The following is a 15,274-nucleotide window of genomic DNA, read 5'->3' as shown; positions in this document are numbered from 1 at the left end:
GCGCAGTAGTCTTAGTGTCTGAAAGCTCCTTCTCGTACGTTGGATAACGCATTTCAGCGTCGGAAAGCTTCTTACTTTCAAACGCAACAGGACGCCCATCCTGGTAGAACGCCGCACCAATAGCATAATCACTAGCATCCGTTTCAACCACAAACGGTTTGCTAGGATCCACAATGTGCAATATTGGCACAGTAATCTTCGTGTCTGAAAGCTCCCGTCGAGACGCTCATTCCTGACAACAGGAGGATTACCTTTACGATGAGGACCCGAAGTCTTCGGCCCTTTCATAATCCATGCAGAAGCGCATAGTGTTATTCTTCTTTCAAGAAAGTAGCACTGACGCTCCCCACGGGGATTTGCTAGGCCGAACAAAACCCCTGTCGAGATAATCCTTCAGCTGTCGCTGAATCTCGTCCTCCTCGGTTTTACTAAACCGATAGGGTTGCTTAGAGAAGGGCTGACTACCTGTCATCAACTCAATGCCATGATCTACTCCTCTCGAAAGCGGCAAGCCAGGAGGTAGATCATCAGGAAAAACATCCTTGAAATCAGTCATGATTTCTCGGATAAGGTTGGATTCGTTGAAATCCCCAAGTTCAACAGAAGAACATGAAACATTTTTACGAAATTCAGTGACAGAAGTACCAAGCACTAATGAATCAAACCAAGCAGATGGTACACATTGATAAAAGTCAACATCAGAAGACTTTATTTCTTTATACATTTCCAAAGCAGTAACAATTGGTATTGCAAAACCATTATTTACAGACTTCTGATTACAAAGCGACACAGATACATGAGGCATGTTCTGCTTAACAAAAACAAGAGAGTGATGTACATAGTCTATATACAATGAGTCTTGTTTATCATAAAACCATGGAATCCCCAAAATAACATTTGCTCTGTCCAGGCGCATGATGTGGAAATCCAGGTTCTCTTTGTAATCAGCCAGCTCGAGCGACAGGTCTGGAACCATCCGAATCCATACATCCGTATCTACGCCACGAGCCATCTTCACGCGATACTGATGGTCACTGTCCCACGTCTGCAGGCTTCGTTTCTGCACCAATTTTGCATCCACAAAATTGTGTGAGCTTCCATTATCAAGGAGTACGGTCACGTCGTGACCATTGATCTTTCCGGGGAAACGGAGAAGATCGTGCTTATCAAACACTTTGGTGCTAAAAGTACAATTAGTGCATGACTGTGCGCTAAATAATGGATTTCAACTTGAACAATATCAGAGTTACCTGAGATCTCGTGAATTTGAACCGAAGGACAACCTTGTGGTTTCTGTGTCTTCTTCTTCTTGGGGCAATCCTTGATTTGGTAACCCGTCTGGCCACATCCGAAGCAGGCCCCCTTCTTCACTGCATCAGCAAACTGAAGCATTCCTTGCTTTCTTCTTCTCCTGAGAAGATCTCGGTGGTGATTTGGACTTGTGCTGGAATCGGGGTCGCTTCCTCGAAGCACCCTCGCCGGATTGATGGTCTGCAGTTCTTTTCTTCTCATAATTCGCTCCATTTATCAAATGGAACGTCCAGGCCTTTGCCACTGCATCCTCGACATCAGTAGTGGCTTTATCCTTCATTAAGGCCCAACGGTAATCTTCATGTAATCCCAGCAGATACATGTGCACAACGTGCATAGAGTCCACCTTGCAGAAGGTGAGAGCCTCTTTGAAAGCTGTCGTATATTTCTCAAAAGACAGAGTTTTCATCGAAAGACTCTGCAGGTTGGCATAGGCTTTCAAAGGGTCTGCAGAGTCTTTCAAAGGGTCCATTTTGGCGAAATCCCTCTTGAATTTCACACAAAAATCAGCCCACGTCGTGGGCTTCTCTGTCATGTCACGCCACCAGGTAAGCGCCTTACTGCGCAAATAGAGAGGAATCGTCTGAATCCTCCGTTCATCATGCTCCCCATGGAGATCAAAGTATGTGGTCCACTGGTGCAACCAGTTATTTACAACAAGTTCCGTACACTCCTTCTCTTCACCTGAGAAATTTGTAGTTTTGTACGGAATTGTGGCAGTCGGACCACCCTGCGAACGCCCAACAGCAGCAATCTGCATCCGCAATTGATGGAGATGGGTTTCGCCCTCGGAAATACGCGCAGTCGTCGATTGAGCCATATTTTCGAGAGTAGAAAGTCAGGAAGTGAGCCCCTGTATGACCCCTTCGAGAGAGGCTAAGCGAAGGTTCGTCTGAACATTCGCATTTTCCAGAGCGATGACACGTTGGTCGAAACTCTGGAAAGTATTTGTAATCCATGTGTAGAGAGCATGCGTGAACGGAATTTGGATACTACCTGGCGCGTCGTCACGCTGCATATCTGAGCTGGAGGAATCCATGCGAAGTGCGTGAAAAAACTGGAATTTGCACGCGAAACTGGGGCTTTTTTGCACTTTTCGATCACGAAAAAGTGAAGTTTGAGGAGCTCCAGGCGTCGGCGTGAGCGTCTGAAGGCGAGCAGGTGATGGCGGGAGCGCGGGAACACGAGAGCGCGAGCAAGTGAGAGAGAGGAAGCGCGAGAGAGAAGCAGAAGACTTGAGAAATGAATTCTCTGTAAGCTCTGTAAATGTCTGTAAGTGAGTTTTTTAATGAAGTACAGGTTTCAGACCTATTTTTTTAAAAACCCAAAATGTCCAAACCATACTTTAAAAAAAACTCAAGTGACCAAGTCACTTTTAAGAAAAAGGTCCGTGGTCATGTATTAAAACAAGGCAGCGTAAAAAAAAGCTCTAGCGCTGGCTAAAAGAAAAAATCGTACGCTGCTGGAGCCTGCAGATGCCGTGTGAAAAAAAAAACCCACCCGTGCACCCAACGTAGGTGCGTGTAATCACCACGCTCATGAGCGCCCAGTCGGAGCCAGCCTGTCATGCAAGAAAAAGCCACGCTCGCAGCTCTGGCGACCCCTTCCCTGCGCAGGCACTCACGCTGCAGACTCCTCCAGAGAGAGGTAATTCTCTCTCTCTCTCTCTCTCTCTCTCTCTCTCTCTCTCTCTCTCTCTCTCTCTCTCTCTCCACACCACATACAGAAGAGGAGCAGCGAGAAAGATTAGCACTTTTATTCGCTGACTTTAGAGTAAATTTAGTAAATTAATGAGAGGTTTACTGATTTTCATCGAAAAACCAGCAGAAGCAATAAAAATCCATCAATTCTGAACACTTTCACCTGCCAAATTGCTGATTTTCATTAGAAATCAGCAACTGAACACTATTTTCTTGCCTGCAAACATGCCTTCGAGAAGAAAAGTAAGTAATTTCAGCAAATTAATCACTAAAAATTACGCGAACTCGAGGTTCCCCGACTCGAACCGATCCGTAGGTGTGCACACGGTCCTTCGTGCAGCCAAGCGGCTCTGATACCATGAAACGAACGAGGAGGGAGGATCTCCCGGCTACACAAACCGCCTACAGGTACGCGTCGGACGAACCACCCGACCATAGCCACCATCCAGCAGCTCCCCCGTGCTGGGGCCAACGTCCGAGGACGTAGGCGTGCACCTGTCAGACCGAGCGTCCCATACCACCCGGCCTCACCTCCTCGAGGTGACCTGGCGCACTCCTAGCCTCGCGGGCTAACCACTGGCACTCTGCCATTGGGGGTCGATAATTGTAAATGAGGCCTTGGCCTCCCTTTTATAATAATGGTCGGCCACACTAGCCAGGTTCACACTACGTCTGCCCGGACACTGGACGCCCATCCCGACGGCATCTGGGCTAGATCCCCTCTCCTGTGAGCGGGACATAACAGGCCAGCTCGGAACAATCACTAGCCATACAAAATGGCGAAGCAACGGTGGTGTAACTCTAACACCCTCTCTCAGCACTAGATGCCTAGACAATAGAGATAAGTCGAAGGTGAGAAGCCAAAATCCGCTGAGGTACAACATTCGTGAAGATTGCTACATTGTCCGCTGTAGAGAGATACTCCAAATGAAGATCTCCAGCCAAAACCCACTTCCGAACATAGTGGTACCGCACCTCAATTGCTTTGTCCAAGCGTGAAAGATAGGGTTCTTGGCAATAGCAATGCAGCTCTGATTGTCAACAAAGGCCGAGTCATAGCAATCTGGGGTTACACAACTCTCCCAGTAATCTCCATAGCCATATGGCCTCACAAGCAGCATAGTAAGCTGCTTTGTACTCTGCCTCTGTGAAAGATAGCGCAACTGTGGGTTGCCGCTTACTGCTCCATGAAATGGGTCCCAAGCCGAGTGTGAAAACTACTCCTGTAGTAGAGCGCCGAGTATCTAGATTTCCTGCCCAATCAGAATCGCACCAACCAAGTAAGGTGCAACCCTTGGAGCGACCATAGAACACACCATGGTCCAAGGTGCCACTGATGTACTTCAAAGTACGCTGGGCACACTGCTAATGTCACTGACGAGGTCGGGTGTTGAAGGAACTGAAGACAAACTGTGTAGCAGATGTCTTGTCACGAATAAGTCAGCCATACGAGGCAGCCAACAACATTCGTGTACAGGTCCAAGTCAATCCGTAGGAAAGGATCGTGAAGCGATATGTTCTCCCGGGCTCAAAAGGAGTGCCGATCGGTCTGCAGCCTGTCATCTGGAATCTCTCTAGGATAGCCTTCGCATACTTTTGCTGAGAAAAGAAGACGTTGTTTGGTGACTGAAAAATCTCGAAGCCAAGAAAAAGTAAAATAGTGAAGAAGCCCTAGATCAGTCATCTCAAAACGTTGTGAACGATTTGGGGGTGGCCTCTATAACACCCCTATTTTGGCGTTTGTGTCTACGGTCTCTCTCTCTCTCTCTCTCTCTCTCTCTCTCTCTCTCTCTCTCTCTCCTCACACGCGTACTCTGACATGGTGAAACCGGCCTGTTCAATCCAAAAAGGGCGGTAGACTTTACTTTAAACCTTGATTTAGCTTTCACCCATTATTAGTCGTCTATTTTACCTGTACTTTCAAGACACAACAAAGGGGAAAGGGATACAGGCTGCTAGATTGCACCTGTATGAGTAGACAGACACCAGATTGGCCCCTAACTTAGGCGCCCCTTTCGGTATTTCTTTATTGTTCAAAAGAGGGAATAAACGCTGTGGTTCCTACAAGCTGCCCCGCACAAACTCGGCTGAATTTCCACTGTTCCAGCCCGATTTCGGCAGCATAACTGTACTAGAACCCTTCACGGTCAGTATTCCCACGCATTGACCGACTTTCCCGAAGCATACGGGCACTTTGCAAAACCTGGCGAGAATCTGCAGCACGCTGAATTCTCTGTTTTCAGCCCTGAAAATGCGCCAGATCGCCTGTACAGCGGTTCCCTTGCGTCCCCGAACCTCCTGGGGGTATTAGGGTCCGTTTAGGGCCAAAACCCTAAACCTGCAAAAATACACAGCAGGCTGTAATTCACTGTTTCGGGCTCCGTTCCGCGTGCCGGTCGCATCCCTAGCAAGTCCTCGAGCTCCCGCACCTGTAGGGCTACTTGCCCTTTGAATCGGACGAGATTTCTGGCGTGAAACCTCTCCGAATTCACCTGTACCTGCGGGGGGATTAGCCGCTAGCTAATCCAGTACCTGTGCAAGAGGCTCTTGCCTCGGCAATCGCGCATGAACCCACACAACTGTACATTGGTCAAATGAAGAGCCCACTAGAGGGGCATAACATACTGCCAAAGGGGAGAGAGAGGGCAGTGCGTAGCGTGCAGGGCATCACTCCTGGCACCGCACTGTGCATAAGAGGGAAAGCAAGCACTCCATAGCTCTTAACCTGTGACAGAGACTTGCAAAATGAGCCTCCCAACTATAAATCACGTTTTTGCCTTCTCTATAAGTAGTAAACTGGCCTCAAAGTGCCAAGTGTCACTCATTTGTGCATTTTCCCGCTTTAGACCCTCGGGTCTAAAAATATCTCACCTGCAGCCTCTGTTGACTTGGCCACAGAGTAACAAAATGATCCCCATGTCAAACTGCACGTAATGACGCGAAGACATTTTCAGGTCCCAAAATAGCAGTTCCCTAAATTTTAGGAGATGCTGCCATTGTATCTTTCTAGGTCATCCGACCCTCTTTGTACACTGCGGCCACATCCAGAACTGAAATGTAGCCTCTGTAGCAAAGGATTCCACTTTGGCTAGTCAATGACCCCACTTGGCTAACCATAGTCCTTGTCCAACCTTAGTGCTCTCTTGCCCTCAGGCCTGGACTCCCTCTGGACAGTTCCACACTAGCTATGCAATGCAGGGCAGTTAGATTTCCCGAGGGGTGTTTCCAAAAAGTGAAAGTAAATAGATAATAAGAAAGAAATCAACAAAAAGGATAGATAGTAGTCACACGCTGGTGACACATGGTATCAGACGCCAATTCACATGGCATCAGCAACTTAGGCTTTGCTTGGCATGGGACAGCGCATCTCCGTATCAGGTTCTCCTCCAAGATCAGTATAACCAGCGTTTTCATGCAAATTCTGTCAACGTTTTGCAAACAACCAGGCGCGCGATGAGATCTGTGTTTTTCTTCGTGGAGGATCCCTCTCCACCTGTGTTTTTGCAAATCAGGTCAGCGTTTTTGCATCAGGCCGCTAGAGCTTCACTTCTGGGATCATTTCATCGCCGGAAACCTCCTCTGCTCCATCTGTGCTTTTCAACCAGACCTGCGTTTTTGGGTTTTCAACCCATTTTCGGCAGTTTTAATGATCACTTTGTGTCGTTGACACCTTCAACAAGTTATTGGGCACCTAGGATACTCATAAAGCCTTTGTTCTTTCAGCACACAGAAGGTTTTTGGTGCCAACAAGTGCAGGAAAAGTGGACTCCAAATTGACCTTCGTTTCTGCAGCAGGAGGGGAGCGCTCAGCTTCTGGACCCGGATCTCGCCACCACCTACCCGCCTTTGCATCTGGTGCATTGCCGGCAAGTATCCTCTCCGTCTTCATCAGATTTCAGCCATTACCCCTTGCTGTTTTCTCTGTTTTCAGCCCATCTGGGGTAGTGACAATGATTCACCACCCTTCCCTACACCCTTTGCACCGCTCTGGACCATGCCAGGAGCATACGAGCACGCTGAAAATCGCCAGACAGCAGCGTTTTCATCACCTCGCAGTTGTATTTTTGGGTGGACAGCAGCCACATGGCTTGTGTTTTTCAGAGAGGATGAAGTTATCTCCTGCTAGGACACCATCCGTTGGTGGTCCGTGCGGTCTCTCAGTGACTGCTGCAGTACATGGTATCTTCGAAGTTCGACATCCGCTTGATCATCTACGGGCGTACGATGCTTGGGAGATCCACTCGTCTATCTGAGCGAATACTTTTGACATGCAAGTCCTTTTCAACCATCGTCTTCCAATTCCAAATGAAATTGAAAGCCTCCGACTTGAGCTTTAGGAACGAACCCCAAGTGAACCTGCTGAAATCATCCACAAGCACAAGCAAAAACTCTAAGCCAGAAAATGAAGGAGTGCTCATCAGGCCACACAGATCAATGTGAACAAGTGCGAGTGGTACTGAAGCTCTGTTCGATGCCTACTTCGGAAAGGCAACCCTGTGTTACTTGCCCATCTGGCAAGCCTCGCCTACGCCTAATGAAGAGCGTATCGCTGGTAAACCCTCCACCATACAGGTCCTAGCAGCCTGCTGAAGCAAATGTCCAAATCGTGCATGCCATAGAGAAGAAGACTCCGTGGTCCGAGACAGAAGAGCAGTGAGGCAATATAGCGAACAATCGCGCTCACCGCGTGCAAGAGCAGTACCTGTCGTAGAATCAGAAATGGTCAATGTGCCACTCCCAAAGTGTATGTCAGCTCCCTGAGAGTCAAAATTCGACACAAAGAGGAAGGCCATGTTCGGAACATAAAGCGCCTGAACTGAATTTCGGGTCAGAGGTAGAACGGAAGAGGGTAATCTGGCATGTGCCAGACATTGGAATCTCATGGTTGTCACCCATAGTGACAGTCTGTCCATGAGTCTCCCTAAGAGAGCCAAACCAAGACTGTTGGGGAGTCATATGAGTGGTAGCAACAACCCAAGTACCTGAGTGCGATGTAGCAAGAGCGTGGTCCGTCGTCGCTACAAGGGCAATCCCCGCCGTCTCGTGAGAGGCTACAACTGCAGTCGAGGCTGTCTATTTCTCCTTGTTAGCCTCTTCGCGCTTCTTCTTTCTGCATTCTAATTCTTTGTGCCCTTTCTTGTGACAGTGGTAACATTCGATGTCCTTGTTCTTCTTCTTCTTCTTACCTTTACCTTTCTTGTTGCCTCCTTGAGCGATCAAAGCTCCTTCTGCATTGTCACGTGACACATCCAACCCTATGTGTCCGTGGATAAGCTACACCATAACAGGGTTTCTGTCAAGTCCAGTCAATCTAGATTAGAAGATGGTATCCTTCTTGGTCATCCAAAGATGGTCCCAAGCAATTCGTATGTCGCGTTCGTACTCTCGAGTCAGCCAAGAAGAAATAAAAAGCCTTTTGAATTTCAGTCATTTAACTGGCGCCGTCTTGTTTAATAGAAGCATGGACCACCAAGTTCGAGAATTAAGCTATGTCAAACTGTTGTATGAAAGACAAAGGCTTCGAAGCATCTCCATAACCAGAAAACGTGTCAAATTTAATTGACTGTCCAACTTCCTTAAACTCTCGGACTTTCTTGCTTTTATCTTCCAGAAAGTTATACTAGTTGGCTTTATAAAAATTCTTCTTGGTCGCATAGAAGCTACTGTCGTCAGAGTCCGAACTATCTGAAGACGAGTTCTCTGTAAAATTGTCAACAATTGAGCGAGATTTAGGCTTCTTTGCCTTTTTCTTGCCCTGTCCGAAGCTTTGCTTTTTGCTTCGTTTTTTGCCCTTTCTGTCTTCTTCGCTCGAGTCAGAAGAGCTAGAAGAACTGTCAAAAGAAGAAGAAGAAGAAGAACTCCGTTATTTTGGAGGTGGTTCAGTGTTTCAAGCTATGGCTGGACCTTCCACAGGTTATATGCCAAGGAATGTGTTCGGGACAATGCAAACAGGCATGGGTAACCCTATGTACACGAACATGGGTGTCCAACCAGGATTTCAAGGTGCCTATGGTCAATTTAGAGTGCCGAGAACACAATTTGGTATGGCTGGTTTTCGCAACCATACGCCCAAAATGCACATATGACAGGTAGAACAGGTGATGCGTGCTGGAATGGGCAATCGTGGAACGCCACTTTTGTAGGCACCTATTTATGACAACGTGGCTCCTTTGAGTCAGCCTAAGGATTACAAGGAAGGTGGACAGGGAGTGAAGTTTGAAACTTTCAGAGGAACTGAGGATCAATTGAAAGCTTTGAACTTCATACAGTAGTTCGATGCTACAAGAAACTTCACGGAATCTTCAAAGATACGCAAGGTTGCCACTTTCTTGAAAGGGAATGCGCTTCAATGATGGACCGCATTGTTGAACCAAGGTCAAGCCCCAATAACGTGGGTCCAATTCAAACAGCTTTTTGCGCCTGCATGGCTAACAAACACTTTTGAAGTGGATGTGATGACAGAATGACACGAGTTGAATGCTAAACAGTGTGCGAATTTAGAAGAGTACAATAACCAATTTTAAGCCGCACAGTTGCCAGTCACCTCTTACAGGTTTGTGCCATTGTCAGAACAAATTGAGAAGTACTGTTGCGGATTACCCAAGAAAATCAGGGACTACTGCACAAAGACTACCATCATGAATATGTTCCAGTTGATTGAGAATGCAAGAGTGGCCAGCAATCTGTCGAAGGGAGATTCCGATGGATTTAATGGCCACAAGAAAGGGTCAACAATCTGTCGAAGGGAGATTCTGATGGATTTAAGGCAAACAATTTTCAGCCAAGGGCAATGTTGCAGCAAAGCCTTTTGTGCCTCCCAAAAAGAAGCCCTCCAATGAAGAAACCGACACGTCCAAGAAGCAATCTAAATCTTCTTCGAGACGAGGACAAGGACCAAAGAGGCATTTTTCTGGCAAAAACCATTGAAGAAAGGAAAGCTCTTAGGGAGGCCAAGAAATGCTATATTTGTGAAGAGGAAGGAGATTTTGCAAATGAATGCCCACAGAAGAAGTCATAGGATAAGGATGACAAGTCAAACCATGAAGGGAAGAAGCCAAAGCCGAGTGCAGGACTTGTCCCAGATTTGGTTGGGGACCAGCCAAACATAGATCCCACGAAACTGTGAAGAGCTTGGGGGAAAGTAAGAGACCAGACAATGCTGGTTTTCTTTGATCCAGGAGTCCGTGCAAATTTCATATCACCTGAATTGGCATCAAAGTTGGGCATTCGTGCAAAGGAGATGGGTATTACAGGTGAAGCAGGTTTGGCATGCCCAGGTTATTCAGAGCCCGTTACTCCCATTTTGGGGAAGCTTCGTCTGCACATTCAGAGCTATGTGGATGCAAAAGAATTTCATATTATGCCACTTGAGGGCTGTGATGTGTTACCGGGTATCCCATGGTGTTACGGGTTGCATGCTATGGTGGATACTTACAAAAAAAGATTACCCTTGTACATAGAGGAAAGACTCATGTCCTTGATGTAAAGCTTAAAGCCGAGTCTGTTCCAGTTGTTTTTGATTCTGCTGTAATAAAGAATCATCTTTCTACGTACTTGATTTTGCAAAAGAAGTACCTGAAGTTGTATATAATTTCTCTACCTTAGATAAAGACAGGTCAACTTTTTTGAGTGGTTTCAGTGATTGTTTTTCGGACTCTTTGTCAGGGAAGTTACCTCTTGAGAGACCTCAGGATCACACCATAGATCTTGTGCCAGGTTCTAGTCCACCGAATAGACCACCATACAGGGTTGATGCAGCCCAGCAGAAAGAGATTATGAGTCAGGTCAACGAGCTTTTAGAGAAGGGGCTGATTCAGCCCAGTTCATCCCCTTTTTGTTCACATGTACTCCTAGTGCGGAAGAAGGATGGTTCATGGAGCATGTGCATTGACTATCGCGCCTTGAATAAGAATATCATCAAGAACAAGTTCCCCATACCGAGGATAGTTGACATGCTTGATCGGCTTGAGGGAGCGTCATTGTTTACAAGGATAGACCTAAAGAGTGGGTACCATCAGATACACATTCGGCCAGAAGATGTCCATAGGCCTGCATTCAGGACAACATTTAGTCTCTATGAGTTTCTTGTCATGCCATTTGGTCTCACGAATGCTCCTGCCACGTTTAATAGAATGATGGACAGGATTTTTAGACCACATAGAAACTTCGTGGGTACCTTCTTTGATGACATGATTGTCTACTCAAAGTCCGAAGAGAAGCATAGGGATCACTTGACCGCAGTTTTCAATGAGTTACGTAAGAACAGGCTACTCATTAATGCGAAGAAGAGTGAATTCTTTTTGGAAGAGATTCACTTCCTTGGGCACATTGTTTCAAAGGATGGGGTACGCATGGATCCCGCCAAAGTGGAAGCAATTAGGTCATGGCCAGACTTGAAGTCCGTACATGACATTAGAAGCTTTCTAGGTTTATGTTCCTACTACAGGAGGTTTATCCGAAATTTTTCTGAGATTGCTTCATCACTCCATGCACTGTAAGGATAAGGAGTTACTTTCAAGTGGACAGCCAAAGAAGTTTTAGGCTTCAAACACTTGAAAGAGAAGGTGATTTCAAATTCGGTAATCATTTTGCCAGATCTTTCGAAACCTTTTGTGGTTCATTGTGATGCGTGTGGCCATAGTCTTGCTGCAGTTCTAATGCAGAATGGCCGAGTAGTCGCATATGAGAGCAGAATTCTTTTGAAGACCAAAAGGAACTTGCAAGTCTATGAGAAAGAATTGTTGGCAGTAATTCATGCTCTCACTAGTTGGAAACACTATCTGCTAGGGGCTGATTTTGTTGTCCAAACAGATCATCAAACCTTGCGATATTTTCTCACACAAACGATGTTGTCTGAGAAGCACATGCTGTAAGGTGCAGCGGAATGAATGTTTGCGCTTTGCTCAAGATGAGTGCTCCGAACTGTGCTCAAGGTTCCTTTTGTTCTTATGGAAGGGAGAGCCTTCCGTTCTTAATGAGAGAATGCTATAATCACAAACAAAGTGAATGGACACTGTGCATGCAAGTGTATGAGACTGAGAGATAGAGAGAGAAGAGAGAAAAAACCCTTGGGGACTGATGCGTTGTCACGAAAGCCCCAAATTTCAACAGTGTCGATTCCGTACCATTGTGAACTAGACGAAATGAAGACACAATATGTTGAAGATTCAGATTTTGCAAGGATCTATGACCAGCTTGTTGATGGGCAACATCATGAGCACTATATGCTTAAGAATGACTTTCTCATGATGCATGGAAAGTTATGCGTTACTAAACACTTACGGCCAAAGATTTTGATGGAAAGTCATGCTCCACCTTATGTTGGGCATCGTGGAATTGATGCGACACTGAAAGTGGTTGAGGTATTCTTCTATTGGCCAGCTTTGCGTCAAGATGTTGACACATTTGTAAGATCATGCTTAGTTTGCCAAAAAGTCAAATTTGACAGGCAAAAGCAATCGGGATTGTTGCAGCCATTGCCGATCCCTGATAGGCCCCGAGAAAGCATAGCGATGGACTTTATCTTTGATCTTCCAAGAACACAAACAAGCAATGATGGGATTTGGACTATCATTTGTTGGTTCAGTACGCACGTCCATTTCATTCCTGTTAGGAAGAAGATAAAGCCAGAACACATGGTCAAGATATTCATGAGCAATATCTTTAAGTATCACGGGATGCCTAAAGCAATTGTCAGTGACAGGGATCCATGCATGACGAATCTTTTCTAGAAGGCATTGTTTGAGAATATGGGCACTACGCTAAAGTTCTCATCTTCGTTACATCCGCAAATTGATGGCCAGTCAGAAGAGGCAAATTCTATTGTCCTGGATCTGCTCAAATGTTATGTGTCAGAGCACAAAGCAACTTAGGAACACCATCTCCCATTGGTTGAATATGCTTACAATAACACTGTGCGTACGTCAACCGGTAAATCACCATTTGAGATAGTGAAAGGAGGGAAGAAAAATCCAGCCCATTTTGCAAACTAAGGACAAGATATTTGAGGCAGACAAGTATGTGCAAGATATGGATGAAACATACAGGAAGATAAAGATTGCTCTTGAGAAGACTCGGGCTAAGCAAAAGAAAGCTGCTAATCGTCAACATCGTGAACTTGTATTTTCACTTGGTGATTCGGTGCTTTTGCGCTTTGAAAAAGCCAGGTTAAGGAAAAGGAAAGACAAGGAACGTTTGTTTCCTTAAGCTCAGTATGCGATATTATGATCCGTTTCAGATTTCAGAAAAGATCAGCGCTGTAGCTTACAGGTTGAAGCTACGAGAAGGCTGGAAAATACATAATGCTTTTCATGTCAGCCTTCTAAGACCTTTTGTTGGTGATGTGCCAGAGAATATGCTTGATGAGGAACAGCCCGAAGTGGAAGAATTGGATGAGATTCTTGTTCCTGAACAGCTATTGGCACATAAAGAAAGAAAGGTTAGAGGAAAGGTTGCAAGACGCTATTTGGTGAAGTTCAAGAACTATCCATAGTTGGATGCCAAATGGATGGAAAAGTCTGAATTGGTTGATTCACCTCAGCTATTGCAATTGTATCGTGAAGCCTTTCGGATGGAGCCCACAATGACTTCATGTAGCCTTTTTGGAGCAAGGCAAGAGCATGGTTCATGATGCTCAAGGGAGTAGTTAAGCAATTGTTTCTACTCTTTCCATACAGAATTTAGCTAGAGAAATTTGTGCTTGAGAGTACACTAGAAGACTTCTATGCTTGATATATGTGTGGTAGCCAGGTTGGCGGGATTGTCTAACCGCCCAACGCTACATTTCCGGAAGCATGTATATATTGAATTCCCATCATAGAATATATGTGATATGAGGAGATATCCGCATGTATTATTGGCATGCAAGCGAGGTCGCTTGCAGTATTTCAAGGGTGGGGTGTGTCACTAGGAGGTGTATTTTTCTTGTTGCCTTCTCTAAATCTGTATTACATATTTTTCTTTATTTTATTTTTACTTGTTTTTCCAAAACCCTTGAAAAGGTGCAAGTGGACATTGCATGGCCAGTGTGAAACGGCTGTGGCCAAATAAGTTTCTCACATCGGGAGTCTAGGTCGGTCAGTCTGGGACTGGTCGGACTAGTTAGCGCTGAATTCTGATAAGTATGGAAGCCTGTGCGCGCCAAATGAAATCTGGGCCACTTGGAAAGTCACTTACAACTTTATAAGTCAGTGGGAACTAGAGAATTAACTCAAAAGGGGCAAACTGGCCACTTCCAGCACGAAGAGGAGGCGCCCAATTTGAGAGAGAAGGCTGATTTTTACACTAAGTGACCTACAATGTGTGTGTGTGTGTGAGTAGTGGGTGCAGGTCTACAGCTTTAGTGGCTCCTCTATATCTCATGTAACACGATGGCTTGCTCTGGTGCATCTCTCTCTCCCCTTTGGCACATATGGTAATGCCCCACTAGTTGGGCTACTCAGATGAATATGTACAATTTTGGGGGTTTATGCGTGTTTGCCAAGGCAAGAGCCTTTTGAACAGGAACCGGATTAGCTAATTACTAATCCCCCACAGGCACGCACAGTTCCATTGCGAAAGATTGCAAGTTTGGAGAGTTTCTCGCGTGAAAACTCGTCCAATTCACAGGGGAACTGTCCCATTGCGTGCGGGAGCCCTTGGGACACGCATAGGCGTGTTTGCTCCGCTAAAAACGATCCGAAACAAGGAGTTACAGCCTGCTGTGTTTTTCTACAGGTTTAGGGTTTCACACCTAAACTGCAAGGGAACATCAGGAGAGCCTCGTGAGAGCCTTGGGATGCGTGTACAGGCTTTTGGACACCCGGCAATGAAAAACAGAGAATTACAGCACGCTGAATTTTCTGTGACAGCTCATCAGAAAGCTTCCAGATAGCGAGGAAATCTGCCCTAGACAAGTATTTTTGACTTATACGGGTTTTTGCGCCATTATGTTGCCAAAATCAGGTCGGAACCCTGCGTTTTCAGCCCTCGCCAGGTTTGGACAGCTTTGTGAAAGCTTGTACTAAGTGGTCGGATCGTCTACCTTAAATTGAATAAAGAAACACCGAAAGGGGCGCCAATCTTTGGGGCCTACAAGGTGTCGGTCTCATGTGCACAGTGACATTCTAGTGCATCTGTGTTCTCTTTCCTTCTCAATGCTCTGTGTAAAGTTAAAGGTAATTGAAATAGTACCGCCCTCTACGTTGTACAGAACGGTTATAAATTGAGTACTCGTCAGAGCACTTTTCATAGCCGATAGTTGATCATGAATAACTTAGCATTCA

The 15,274-nt window shown here is 45.9% G+C and overlaps 1 protein-coding gene across 2 annotated transcripts in view; it reads right to left on the bottom strand.

Annotated features, from left to right (window-relative positions):
* The window catches only part of QPT (quinolinate phoshoribosyltransferase), a 158,242-nt gene that overhangs the window by 103,003 nt on the left and 39,965 nt on the right, over positions 1 to 15,274 (bottom strand). The window lies entirely within an intron of this gene.

This window comes from Adiantum capillus-veneris, chromosome 15 (genome assembly GCF_014529385.1).
Source record: "Adiantum capillus-veneris isolate H3 chromosome 15, ASM1452938v2, whole genome shotgun sequence".
Taxonomy (NCBI): Eukaryota; Viridiplantae; Streptophyta; class Polypodiopsida; order Polypodiales; family Pteridaceae; genus Adiantum; species Adiantum capillus-veneris.
Note: the sequence above shows the minus strand (reverse complement) of the source record. Positions and strands in the feature narration are given on the sequence as shown.